The sequence below is a fragment of the Mustela putorius genome, unplaced genomic scaffold (assembly GCF_011764305.1).
Source record: "Mustela putorius furo isolate JIRA1106 unplaced genomic scaffold, ASM1176430v1.1 tig00003834_pilon_pilon_pilon, whole genome shotgun sequence".
NCBI lineage: Eukaryota > Metazoa > Chordata > Mammalia > Carnivora > Mustelidae > Mustela > Mustela putorius.
This window is the reverse complement of record NW_025421987.1, coordinates 100,372,935-100,387,729: the sequence shown is the minus strand read 5'-3', so window position 1 is coordinate 100,387,729 and position 14,795 is coordinate 100,372,935. Positions and strand designations below refer to the sequence as shown.

Here is a 14,795-nt window from a genome sequence, read left to right as displayed (position 1 = left end):
CATCAAGATCAAAAGCTTCTGCACAGCAAAGGAAACAGTCAACAAAACAAAGAGGCAATCCACAGAATGGGAGAAGATATTCGCAAAAGACAATACAGACAAAGAGCTGATATCCAAGATCTATAAAGAACTCCTCAAACTCAATCCTCAAAAAACAGATAAACACAACAAAAAAAAAAAAAATGGGCTGAAGGCACGAACAGACACTTCTCCAAAGAAGACATACAAATGGCTAACAGACACACGAAAAAAATGTTCACCATCATTAGCCATCAGGGAAGTTCAAATCAAAACCACATTGAGATACCACCTTACACCAGTTAGAATGGCCAAAATTGACAAGACAGTAAACAACAAGTATAGGAGAGGATGTGGAGAAAGGGGAACCCTCTTACGCTGTTGTGGGAGAATGCAAGTTGGTGCAGCCACTTTGGAAAACAGTGTGGAGATTCCTTAAGAAATTAAAACTAGAGCTGCCCTATGACCCTGCAATTGCACTACTGAGTATTTACCCCCAAAGATACTGATGTAGTGAAAAGAAGGGCCATCTGTATCCCAGTGTTCATAGCAGCAATGGCCACCATTGCCAAACTTTGGAAAGAACCAAGATGCTCTTCAACAGACAAATGGATAAAGAAGATATGGTCCATATATACAATGGACCTCCATCAGAAAGGATGAATACCTAATTTTTGTATCAGTATGGACAGGACTGGAGGAGATTATGCTGAGTGAAATAAGTCAATCATATGGTTTCTCTTACTTGTGGAGCATAAGGAATAACACAGAGGACATTGGAAGAAGGAGAGGAGAAGTGAGTTGGGGGAAATTGGAGGGGGAGATGAACCATGAGAGACTGTGGACTCTGAGAAACAAACTGAGGGTTTGGGAGGGGAAAAGGGTAGGGGGTTCCATGAGCCTGGTGGTGGCTATTAAGGAGGGCACGTATTGCATGGAGCACTCGGTGTGGTGCATAAACAATGAATCTTGGAACAGTGAAAAATTAAATTAAATCAAATTTTAAAAAGAAGACTATTATTTCACCCATGGTATGGTCTTGGCACCCTTGTCAAAAATCAGTTGACTACTAGGTATTTACTCAGAAGGATAATATTTACCCAAATGATACAAAAATACTGATTTAAAGGGATATGTGTACCCCCAATGTCTATGGCATTATCTACAACAGGCAAATTATGGAAAGAACCAAAATGTCCATCAACTGATGAATGGATAAAGAAAATATGTTACACACACACACACACACACACACACACAATGGAGTATTATTCAACCATAAAAAGGAATGAAATATTGCCATTTGCAATAACATGGATGGAGCTAGAGAGTATTATACTAAGCAAAATAAATCACCCAGAGAAAGACAAATACCATGATTCCACTCACATGTAGAATTTAACAAACAAAACAGATGAACATAAGGGGGAAAAGAGAGGCAAACCAGAAAACAGACTCTATTGGAAAGATAGGTGGGCGGGGAGATGGGTTAATGGGTGATGGATATTAAGGAGAGCATGTGTGATGAGCACTGGATGTTGTACGTAAGCAACGAATCACTAAATTCTATAGATGCAAACTAACACTACACTGTATGTTAACTAACCAGCATTTAAATAAAAAACTGAAAAAGAAAAAAATCTGTTGGTCACAGATTCGTGGGTTTTTTTCTGAACTCTCCATTCTATTCCATTGATTTGTATGTCTATTCTTATGCCAGTAGTTAGTTCATGATCTTGATGACCACAGTTTTGTAGTAGGTTTTGAAATTTTAAAAAATGTGAGTCCTCAACTTTGTTCTTCTTTTTCAAAATTGTTTTGGCTATCTTAGTGACTTGCAATTCCATATGAATTTCAGAATCAACTCATCAATTTCTATAAAAAGTCAGCTAGGATTCTGATAAGGATTACATTGACTCTGTAGACCAATTTGGGGAGTATTACCATCTTTTTTTTTTAACTTCATTTTATTTTTTCAGTGTTCCAAGATTCATTGTTTATGCACCACACCCAGTGCTTCATACAATATGTGTCCACCTTAATACCCATCATCAGGCTCAACTAATAATATTAGCTCTTCTGAATTATGAACATGCGGTGTCTTTCCGTGTATTGAGGTTTTCTTTAATTTTTTCAACTGTTTTGCTGAACTCATTTATTCATTCTTATAATTTTTATAGATTTCTTAATTTTGTTTTTATATAAAGTCATAAGATAGTTTTACTTTTTTTTCCCCAACATGGACTTTTTAAATTTATTTTTTTTGCTTAAACACCCTTGTTAAACTCTTCAGTACAATGTTGAATAGAAGTGGTAGAGCAGAAATACTCACCTTGTTCTTTACCCAAAGAACTAGTCTTTCACTTTTATGTATGATTCTCTAACTTGTTGACATATAACTTTCTATTATATTCTCTTATAATGCTCTTTATTTTTGTAAAGTAAGTAGTTATGCACCTCTTTCATTCCTTTATTTTAGTAATCTGTGGTTTCTTTTTTCTAGTTAACCTAGCTAAAGTTTTGTTAATTTTGTTGGTCTTTTCAAAGAACTAAATTTTTGATTTATTGATTTTATTAGTTTTCTATTCTCTATTTCACTTGTTTCCACTCTAGTCCTTTTTTCCTTCCTTCTGCTAGCTATATGTTTAGATTTTCCATCTTTTTCTGTTTGTTTCTTTTGATGGAAGACTAGATTATTGACTTAAAGATCTTTCATTCTTTTCCATATAGATGTTTGCAGCTATAAATTTCTAAGCACTAGTTTACTTGTATTCCATGTTTGGTGTGTTTTTCATCTCAAAAAATTTTATTTATCTAGCTTATAACTTTTCCTTTGGCATAGTTGTTATTTAAGAGTGTGTTTTAACAATCTGAGGGGTTTGAAGTGGTGGGGGGTTGGGAGGTTGGGGTACCAGGTGGTGGGTATTATAGAGGGCCCGGATTGCATGGAGCACTGGGTATGGTGAAAAAATAATGAATCCTGTTTTTCTGAAAATAAATTAATTTAATTAAAAAAATAATATGTTTTAATTTCTACATATCTATGAATTCCCAAATTTCTTCATTAATTAATTTCTAATTTCATTCCATTGTGGCCAGAAAGCATGGTTTGTATTATTTTAATCCTTTTAAATTAATTAAGACTTATTTTTTTTTTAAGATTTTATTTATTTATTTGACAGAGAGAGAGATCACAAGAAGGCAGGGGGTGGGGAAGCAGGCTCCCTGCTGGGCAGAGAGCTGGATGCAGGGCTTGATCCCAGGACCCTGAGATTATGTCCTGAGCCAAAAGCAGAAGCTTAACCCACTGAGCCACCCAGATGCCCCAATTGAGGCTTATTTTAAGGTCACAAACAAAAAGTACATGTATATCCTCTCTTTTATTTATCTTTGTAATTACCTTTACTGTGCTTTTTATTTCTTCATGTGGGTTTGAGTTACTGCCTGGTTCTTTTCATTTGAACCTAAAGGACTACACTTAGTATTTCTTTTCCAGTTAGTTGACATATAGTGTAATATTAGTTTCAGAGAATAGTTGGAGATATTGTTTGACCACAATCTTATTGTGTATCAATACTGTGAGAGAGAAAATTTTAGAAAGAGCCAACTCAGGCAAGTAATATTCTAAATTTACCATGCATCAGTCAAATCAGTCTGGGAGCCCAGAATGAAAGAGAACTTTAGCAAACTAGAGCTCATACTAAGGAAAGAAGAACAATATGAGAGAGTCTTAAAACCTGTCTTTGAGGAACTGCTAAAGGAATTGAAACACATGGCTCAGAGAAGGGAGTGCTGCTGGGGAATAACTGAAGAGCCAGCACATACTAGAAGACTTGTTAGGGATGCTTGGATGGTTCAGATGGTTAAGTGTATGTATGTCTTTTGCTCTGGTCATGATCTCCAGGTCCTGGGATCTAGCCCCAGCTCAGCAGAGAGTCTGTTTCTCCTTCTCCCTTTGTTTCTCCCCCTGCTTGTGCGGTCTCTCTCTCTTTCTAAGAGAGTAAATAAAATTTTTTTTTTTTTTTTTTAAAGACTTATTCTGTATTGTCCAGAGGAAGGAAGTATGAATTGCTAGAAGATGTCAGTTCGATATAAGTCAATTCAACTCAACAAATATTTATGGCACCTATTATATGCCAGGAATTGTTTGAGGCACTGGGAATAAAGTAGTGATCAAAATCTCTATTATCAAAGAGTTTACATTTTATAAGAGAGATAGACAATAACACAAATACGTCAGGTGATGAGGTGATAATGTATCCTAAGAAGATAAAGCAACGTATCAGTGACAACCAATTAAGAATGACATTTTAAAATGATGCCAGATACAATTGTATCAAAAACCATCAAGAAGTGCTTGGGTGTCTCAGCAGGTTAAGTAGCCAACTCTTGATTTCAGGTCAGGTCATGATCTCAGGGTTCTGGGATCGAGCCCCACTGGGAGCTCTGCGCTTAGCGGGGAGCCTGCTGGAAGATTTTCTTCCTCTTCTTCTGTCCCTCCCCGAACTTGTTCACCTACTCCCTCTCTAAAAATTAAATAAATAAATAAATCTTTAAAAATAAAGGATTCCCTCAAATGCCTAGGAATAAATCTAGGAAAATTTGTGCAAAAGTTATACACAGAAAACTCCCAAGTTATTAATGAGAGTAATTAAAGTAGACTTAAATAAGTAGGAGAATATTCATGTTTATGGATTGCAAATCTATGAGACGTTAATTTTCTCCCAAACTGACCTATAAATTCAATGTAATTCCAGTAAAAATTCTAGAGCTGTGTGTATGTGTGTGTGTTGACAATTTGATTCTGAAATGTATATGGAAATACAAAGGACCAACAATAGCCGCCCACATGATCTTAGAGAGGAATAAACTTAGAGAACTTTACCAAATTTCAAAACTTACTATAAAGCCACAATAAAAAAGACAGTTTGGTATCTCAGCAAAACAATAAGCCAATACATAATGGGACACAATAGAGAGTCCAGAGACAGACCCACACATAATTGGGTATTTTACAAAGATGACACACAGAACAGAAGGGAAATGTTGATCTTTTCAGTAATAGTGCCAAGTCAATTGGATATTCATTGGGGAAAAAAAGAAAGTTGACCATAAAAAAATCAATTCCAGGAGGATCATCGATCTTAAAGTAAAAGGAAAACAACAAGGCTTCCAGAGATAACATTGGAGAATATATTCATGACTTGGTGTAGGTGAAAGACCCCTCCCCGGGAGGATAGATAGGATAACTAACCGCTTGTTTGCTTTTCTGTAAATCGCTGGCTTTTAGATATAATAGGATTAAAGCTTTTTGCTTAAGCCGGCAAAGCTTTCACCAAACACACTAATCATAAAGGAAAAGACTACATTTTTTTTGAAGATTTTGTTTATTTATCTGTCAGAAAGAGAGAGAGAACACACAAGCAGGAGCAGCAGGGAGAGGGAGAAGCAGATTCAGATTCCCCGCTGAGCAAGGAGCCAGATGTACAATTTGATCCCAGGACTCTGCGTCATGACCTGAACTGAAGGCAGACGTTTAACCAACTGAGCCACCCAGGAGCCCCAGGAAAAGACCACATTAAAAATAAAACTTCTGTTCATTAAAAGGCAAAGCACAAAATTGGAAAAGACATTTTTCATATCAATAATTGCAAAGAACTAGACTATAAAAGGTATGCAAATATTTAGCGTCAGAAGAGATTGTCAAAGAATGTTCTAAAGTCAGAGTAATTTCTATTTCCACCGGTAGTAAATGAGAGTTCTTAGTTATCTTAACCCAGTAATTCTACTCTGATATATTGCTCAACAGAAATGCAAGCACATGTACACCACAAAATATCCATGACAGCATCATTTGTAATAGTTAAAAACTCAAAACAACTCAATGCCCATCAAGTAAAATGGATCAATAAATTGTGATACAGTCATATGAGAATACTCCACAGCAATGAAAAGGAACAAAGTGCTGCACAATATGGTTGAATGTCACAAGCTGCTGAGTGAAAAAAGTTAAATATAAAAGAGTATTTACTCAACGATTCCATTGATATAAATATAAATACGGTGTTCTAAACCAGGACAATGGTTACTTTCTGGGGTTTTTACCAAATGGAAAAAAGGTACAAGTGCTGGTCAAGTTGTACATATTTCTAAACATGTGTTCCACTTCAATAAAAACAAAAACAAAATGATTAGGCCCCATCTGAGTTTCTTAGTCCATCTTAAGAGGGATCAGGGTGAAAGAGGACACGGGCTAGAAATGAGAGTGTGAGAACATCCTCTAGCAATAACATAGGAAATTAGGAATCCAGGAGGAAAGACAGCCAAGGAGAAATTCATGGCAGCTAGATTCCTACGCGTTTGTAAAGAACAGAGTATTACGTATTCATTTTTAAGTTGTGTTCTGGGCTGCAATTTGCTCCAACTTCTCTGACCCCATCACCTCTCCCCCTTCAACTTTATTTCCCTCAAGCCATATATAAAGTTCACAACACCCTAAAATATGGTAAAGCAGAATAAAGAAACGGATGATGTGTGGAGAAAAAAGGACTATGCTATTAAGGGATAGGAATCCCAGAGGAAGGCATCTCTGAAAAGGTAACACTCGAATAGAGATCAAAAAGAATGTTCCAGACTGGGAAAAGTAAATGAAAGTCTCTGAGGCAGGATCTGGTGAGCATATTCAAAACCCAACAAGGAAACCAGTGTATGGGAGCCAAGGAGGATTATAGGAGATGAGATCAGAGAAATAGCCAGAGGACGCTGGCTTGTCTGGGCTCTGAATTTTACTGGATTTTAGTCTGAGTGAGATAGGAAGTCATTCCAGACAGGGTTTTGAACAAAGAAATGACATAATCCAAGTTGTGTCAAACGTATCCTTCCAGGTGCCAAGGGAAGAACAGATTGCAGAGAGGCAAGGTAGGATGCAAGAAAAATTAGGAGGTTTTCTAAGGGACACTGGCTTAGATAAAGCTGGTAGTGCTGGAGGTGGAGAAAAGAGGTTGATTCTGGCTGTATTTTGAAATTAGAGCCAGCATGACTTGCAGATGGACTGGGTATGGAATGAGAGGGAAAGAGAGGTCTTTCAGGGAAGCCTTAAGAAAGAACTTTCTAACCTAAAGAGCTGTCTATTGAATGAGCTTCTCTGAAAGCAGTTATTCTAATGGGGGCAGTTACTCATTCAATCTGTTTGCTCTTTTCCTTCTAGCTTGCCTGTCGTGTAAGATCCTAAGAGGATTCCTGCCTTTAGAGGCAAAAGGCCCCAGTGACATCTTAAGATATTCCAAGTGCCAAATACTCTGAAGCTTTAAGACAGTCTGATAGTGATCCTGTACTTGATGAATTTTTAGCCCATACAGTTGTAAAGTAAATTTCCTACACCAGAGTCACTTTTTAACGGCTGTGTACCTTTTTCACACATACGCATTTTTATACTTGTCAAAATGAACAGCAGAGACAGATGCTTTGGGGCAAGCAGACACCACACAAGCATGAGACTGGCAGATACGGATATTTGAAAGAAGGAAGAGATGCCCTGTCCTCCTGGTCTTTGGAAATCGTTATGAATACAGACGATACCAGAAGAAAGTGAAGTTAAAGAGTAGATGATTGAATTGTAAACAAACACCCTAACATTTTCAAACCCCCTTCCCCAAATGCTATCTCTTTCAAAGCAATTACCTTCAGAGTAATTTACCAGTGTTTCATACATAATACAATTGTCACATTGATGCTGCTGTTGCTCAAAGTTCACCTGGAACCCTTCTTTGGGAATTTGTCCTCAATGGGAGTTAATGTGACTTTTTTAAAAATGCAGTTTTTCCAGAGGTCAAGTCTCCGGCAAGCTCTGCTGTCAAGAATCTCAGATTCTCCTGGTTGGCAGGAACGTCAGAGCTTATAAACTATCTAGTGTGTTTGCCTTCCCATGCCATCACTAGTGACAAGCAGTCATCTAAATTCCGCTTCAGTTCCCGAAGGGAGCGCAATGTGGTAAGTATTGCCATGGCAGCCCTTTCAAATCTTCTCACCCAGCTCTGATTGTCAGAAAGTTTCCGTTCGGGGCGCCTGGGTGGCTCAGTAGGTTAAAGCCTCTGCCTTCGGCTCGGGTCATGATCCCAGGGTCCTGGGATCGAGCCCCGCATCAGGCTCTCTGCTCAGCGGGGAGCTTGCTTCCTCCTCTCTCTCTGTCTGCCTCTCTGCCTACTTGTGATCTCTGTCTGTCAAATAAATAACTAAAATATTTAAAAAAAAATTTTTTTTTAAAAAGTTCCCGTTCATTTTGAACTGAAACCTGTCCCACCACACCTTTCATCCACTGGTCATAACGGAGTGTGAGGCAGGATTTCCCAAAGGTTAGGCATCTGTTACCACCTTCATCATTTGGCCATTTCTACCATATCCAAATAGCACTGGTCTTATTCATTCTTTAATATCTTTTTTTGAGGTTACCCAATTTTCTTAGGTAAGTAAATTTACCTTAAATGAAAGCTACAACATCTTGTAAGTGGAAAACCTGTATCAGTCAGAAATTAACAGTGTAAGGAATAATATCAGAAGGAAGCAAAAGCAATGATATTAAATTCTACTTAGGAACTGTTGCCTAGCAAAGATGTTGAGCCTGAGGCAGGCTTTCTCTTTGTTAAAAACAGATTAGCAAGTGTTAGAGAAATGTAAAGACAAAGAATCACAAAAACGATTGTTCTTCTTTAGGCATAATCTATAGAGTGGAGAGAACTGAAAAGGACAGAACTTCTTTCACCATGTGATCCACTGTTATTTAATTTCCTCACCTGTATACCACTCAAAGCCATCTACTACATCCCGGGTGGGAGATGTACACACTGGAACTCACTGGCAAAGGGTTTGACTGTGGTCAAACGACTCAGATTTCAGGTCATGCTTCTGCCACCTCCTAACTGCTATAAGCTTCAGTTTCTTCTTCTTTAAAATGTAATAAAAGCTCTTCAGAGTGAAGAGCTTAAATGTCTTAAAGACATTTAAACGTGATGCCCAGGTGTGAGTTGATCACAGAAAAGTATTAATTCAGCCCAAGGCTGCAGTGTTATTCAGTTTTGGGGTGGAATTATTTCAGCTTTTGGGCACTGACTACATTGTGCGTGTAGCCAACTACAATCTTCCAGACATCTTGATATGGACGCCTGCTGAGCCAAATCCCCCACTATGAACTTGCATTGCTGGGCATTTGGGCCTGAAGGAGGGCTTGGCATTTATTCTTATTAACTAGATTCTCCTCTTCACTTTATCCTGGTGCTTGAACATTTATGCAACTCCCCTTATGCTGCCTTCGAGGGGAAGTAAATTAATGGGCAGAAGTTGGCTGTGATGAGGATGTATTTGAGAGATTACATTGAGTCTATGCTCCTTTGAACCAAGAAAATGGAAACTTTTTGTGGAGTAACCACTATGTATCCGGCATTTCCCCCAAATACTTAACTACATTTAATACTCCAAGAATCCCTCAAGGTGTTAGCCCCATTTTACAGAGAAGAAATTTGATTTTTTTACTTGAAGTTGTTAAGCTTAGTAACTATGCTTAATGTTATTTTGTAAACACTTCACCACGTTACTTCATCTTTTCCTTTAAAAATAACTATTCCCCTCTTGTTCTAAAAACATTTTGAGGCACACATGCCTTGATGTTTTTCATTTTAAGGATTGTGCAATATCTCATTAAGTTATCCTCCCATAATTTATTTAACCGATTTCCTATTGTTGACAGTTTGGCTTTGTTTGTTTGCTTTTTGTGTTTCTTATTATCATTAATTTATGTAAAAAGATAATAATCTTGCTACAAACATCTACACATGAACATTATTTTGTTTTGGAAATTTCCCCAAGAATGAAATTACTGCATCAAAGGGATAATAATTTTTGTCATTCTTTATAGATGCTAGCAAACTGCCCACCCAAAGGGGTATGTGTTGTTTGAGGATAAAAAGAAAAACACGGGTTTTCTACAAAAGAAATTAATTTTCCCTACTGAAAAAATATTCGAGCGTCTGATAGGTGGCGGGCGCTATGCCAGGCGCCCCGGACTGGAATGAGCAAGGCATCGGTCCCCCCGTCTACCAGGAGCGCAGGGTCGGGTCGGTGCAGGAAACCACAAGCTACAGGTGCCTGCATCTGGCGGAGCAGGATCTCGAGTCCTTTGGAGCAGGAGCTTGTGCAGAAGCAAGGAGGGAGCTGTTTTCGAGCACCGAGGAAGTCTCGCAGCGTAAACAGCGCTTGACCCGAGTCTTACAGAATGAGTAAGAGTTTGGGCATGGGATTTGTATTTATTTTACTGTGGCTCTCTGGTCTTTTACAAAAAAAAAAAAAAAGAAAAGAAAAGTTTCCCACTGTTGGCACAGAGAACGTTAGTGGAGTCGCAAGCCCCCAACGTCTTAAAGCCTCTTTCCATTTTCGAGGAGGAGGGAAGGGGTTCTCTCCGACTGCGGGAGCAGGATCTGGGGTCCGGGAAATTCCTGGTGCGGAGAGGACAGGGGAGGACCTGAGCGTGGGACCCGCTGTTCTCGGGAACCAGACCCAGTGGGCGGCCCCCGGGGGAGAGAAGAGGCGCCCTGGGCGCCGGGCTCCAGAGGAGTTAGCGCAGCTGGATCTGGGCTGGGAAGACCGTGAGGGTGCTGGGGTTACCAGGGGTGCGAGGTTACGGAGCAGCGGGCGAGTGGGCTCCGAAGGGAGCTGGGCTCCGCAGTCTGGGATCCCCAAGGGACAGGCGGGCGGGGAGCGGGAGAGGGGCGGAGCTCCGAGGCCCGAGCCGCGGCTGCCGCCCAGAGGGTCTGCGGGGGCTGCGGTGGCTGCCCTGACAGCCGGCGCCTCTCCGAGACCTTGACCGAGACCGTGGTTGCTGGGCCCACCTGGCGTCCGAGCTCAAGTTCCTGCCCATCTTCGTGTAGATCCACAGCCAACCGGCCGGCGCTGCCCCTGGTGAGAGAGCTGGGGCCAGGGCTGCAGGTAGGACCAAGGTACGCGAGGGGGGCGGGCGGAAAGTGCCACAATGCAGGATGGGCAGTGGCGGGGTCCAGGGACCGCATGGGCTCAGGAGCAAACGAAGGGCGCCCGTCGGAGCAGCTCAACCCCGGGAACACCGGGTGCGTGGCTTGAGGGAAGTCAAGACCAAAGACTTCAGGAGCAGGACCGACTGTTCAGTTACCCGCAGAAGCTGCTGGGGGTCGCCCTTTGGGTTGAACGGGAGTGTGTACCAACACACGGGCTGTGGGTAGTGTGCTATGCCTGCGCCTTGTTTCTGCCTGTGGCGTTGTCAGAAAGAACTCCCTTTCCCTGTGTCTTAACAAGGGACCGGGCAGCTTTCTAGTATGTTCGCAATGGAAAGGGAGGGCCACCGTGTCAGCATCCAGCCTCTTTAGCCAAAGCCTCCAGGTGCCTTGAGGACACTGCCTCTGTGGCACCAAATTAAGGTGTCAGACCTGATCACCAGCTGCCACATTCCCTGTGGAGAAAAATAAAAGGTACCAGACAGTAGGTGGTCATTTATTATTTTTTAGGTTATTTTAAAACTGTAATTTTAACAGATAACACATGCACTTGGTTTTTAAAATCAAATATTGCAAAAATCTTGTCTTCCACTTTGTAGCTTTTTTTTTTTTTAACTCATGTCCTTTCTTATTCTTGCTCTGTCCCCTCCTTTTGATTCTTTATCCTACCTCCTGCCTAAAGAAAGTACCAGAAGAAAATGACATCACTGCCACTGCCTGCATCTCATAATCGCCAGTGTTCCCCACTGGCACAGCCCCTGCTGTCTTCAAAGTCTTTCACTGGGGTAGCCCTTTGGGGTAGGGAGCCCACTACTGAGAGGACACTTCATTTACTTTACTTAACTCTCCCAGCCTTAGGGAAGAGTCCATGATGAGTGCTAAAGTATGTTCTTTTCCTTAAACTAGAATTTCCAAGTGTGACTTAAGTAGAGTCTGGTACTGAGGGGAATTGATGAAGGGTATTTCCTAAAATGCGCTTGATTTCCAGGAATTAACACCTCAGGAGTTCCTATTCCTGAAAACACAGTTTTGCCAATTATGGCTCTTAGTAGCTTCTCCCTTCTCCACCCAGGCCCAACAGAGTGGCAGGCAGAGGATTCTTCCTCCAAAAGAACCTCAAAAGCTGGATGTTTTATACTTGTGAAGGGGCTCAGGGACATAGCTTTGTGGCAGACAACGGAGGTGGGGAGGTGGTGGGGAGAAATGTAGAAGAAGGGTTAGAGAGGAACACAGAAGTAGGAAGGGAGGAGCAGGCCAAGATTCTTGAGAAGAGAAGAATCCTGAAGCATAGGGCCCTGGCATTTAGGAATAATCTCCAGATAATTTTGCTATGAGACCGCACATGTGGCGTAACTTCTTGCTAACAATCAGCACAATCAACTCTGTTCCAACGCTTTTACTAGGCAAGGCCAAAATGTATTGAGAAATGAAAAAAAATCAGCAAATAAACCCATTTTTATCTATTTGACAAAATAGAAGTAGTTTGAATTATTTTTAAGAACTAATAGGCTTTTTTAGAAGTTATGTAGTGTTTAAAATAACCTAATAGGGGGCACCTGGGTGGCACAGTCAGTTAAGTGGTCGAGTCTTGGTTTCAGGTTAGGTCATAACCTCAGTGTTGTGGGATGGAACCCCTAGTCAGGCTCTGTGCTCAGGGCAGTATCTTTTTTTTTTTTTTTTAAGGTTTTATTTATTTATTTGACAGACAGAGATCACAAGCAGGCAGAGAGGCAGGCAGAGAGAGAGAGAGAGAGAAGCAGGCTCCCTGCTGAGCAGAGAACCCTATTCGGGTTTCGAACCCAGGACTCTGGGATCATGACCTGAGCCAAAGGCAGAGGCTTTAACCCATTGAGCCACCCTGGTGCCCTGGATGGACAGTGTCTTCTTAAGACCCTCTCTCCCTCTCCTTCTCCCCCTCCATCCTGCTTTCTCTCTCTCTCTGAAATAAATATATAAATCTTTAAAAAAATAATAAAGTAAATAAAATACCCTAATAAGTACTCTAAGTCACTACATTTCCTTTATTTTGTTCATTTTATTCATGTTGCATTACCTAGACCTGGATCCCACACGTGTCAGAAAGTTCAGGTTGGGGAGAAGCTGCACTTGTAAGGAGACTTTTTTAAAAAAGATTTTATTTCTTTATTTGACAGAGAGAGAGAGATCACAAGTAGGCAGAGAGGCAGGCAGAGAGAGTGGGGGGGGAAGCAAGCTCCCCGCTGAGCAGAGAGCCCAATATGGGGCTCGATCCCAAGACCCTGAGATCATAACCTGAGCTGAGGGCAGAGGCTTAATACACTGAGCCACCCAGGTGCCCCATAAGAAGCCTTTTTGAATGGAGGTGAGTAAGGGAGATTTGAAAATAAGGACTGATCCTTGTGGTAGAGAAGGGAAATAATGAGGAGGAATAAATTGACTACCAGCTTGAGTCTCATAAGGAATGAGGTATAATTCTTAAGAGAACATGGCAATGATTGATTGATTGATTCATTCATTCATTCATTCATAATGTTTATAGAGTATCTGGCTATGTGTCAGTCACTGGAGGAAAAAATGGTGAAAAAATAAAGAAAGATCTCTGATCTCCTGGAGCTTATAGATGCATCAGGGAAGCAACTGTTAATAAAATAACAAAGTATTGAATATGTAATTACAAATTAAAACAAGTTCCCTAAAATAAAGAAGTAAAGTTCTTTGAGGGTGTATACAGATTGTATTGCAAGACCAAGGAAGGGTTTCTCAAGGAGGTTTCCCTTCAGCTGAGATTCCAGAGTAGGTGGAAATATTGAAGATATAATCGGTTTTGAGATAGGAGCAGAGTGTATCAGCTAGAAATTGCATTTGGCTGCTAGTAATCAAGAAGTCTGGCTGCCACGTAGTGTTTGCCATACAGCATGTGTATACATGTAGAACTAGCATTTCTGAAATTCTGGAAAAGGATTCCTTGCTGTCACAGTATCATCTGTGCTGTCTTAAGTTGGTCATGGTTTTCCATTGCTGTTACTCATGCTTTTAAATGAAGTGTTTAATTTCATTCTTATCTGTTTATTTTACTATGCATAATAAAATATGTGCATTATGGTTCAAAAACAAATGATCTATATTCCCATTGCTAACATAGATATGCATGTATCTGCCATACCAAATTTGACTTGTACATGACAACTCATTGTTATCACTTTCCCAGTGAAAAGAAGCGTGGCAGATAGACTACAGTATCTTCTCTCCACTCTTAACCACTGCTGTAATTGGTAGGATGTCAAAATGTTCAGTTACTCTAAAGCTGCAAGTACCTCTTCAGAGTTTCATATTCAGTCCTTTAGTAAAGATAAACAATTACTAATTGCATTGATGCTCTAAGTAAAAGCAATATAAATTTCACAATGTATTAACGTGGGATGCTCTGACCAAGCAACATACTTCACATGTGAACAAATATTTTCATTCATCCAACAATATTTGCTGTAAATCTTCTATGTGCCCATCACTGTGCTAGATACTATGGATAAAATGGATTAGTAAGATATAGTCCCAGCAGGTGAGGAATTCATAGAAGTTTAAGACGGGGGACTCATACTTACTCATGTAAGGATGGGAAAGCGCTGTGGTTGCCATAATGAAAGCATAATTAAGGAACGTGATACACAGGGAGCCAAGGGGTCTATTTCACCAAGGAGAGGAGAAGTTGAGGAAAGGTTCAGGGATGAGTTAACACTTGAGATGAATCTTGAAAGATGAGACATTCCTCAAGATAAACAAAGG

General features: G+C 40.4%; 1 protein-coding gene across 2 annotated transcripts in view; it reads left to right on the top strand.

The window, feature by feature from the left end:
* Positions 1 to 10,003: 10,003 nt before the first annotated feature.
* CASR (calcium sensing receptor) overlaps positions 10,004 to 14,795 on the top strand; it is a 76,499-nt gene continuing 71,707 nt past the window's right edge. The window contains exon 1 of one of the 2 annotated variants that reach the window (XM_004745470.3): positions 10,004 to 10,286. The gene's annotated coding sequence lies outside the window, so the exon portion shown is untranslated. Of the gene's footprint in view, positions 10,287 to 10,320; positions 10,993 to 14,795 lie in introns of those variants that run through there. The other variant, XM_013052686.2, reaches the window with a different exon arrangement.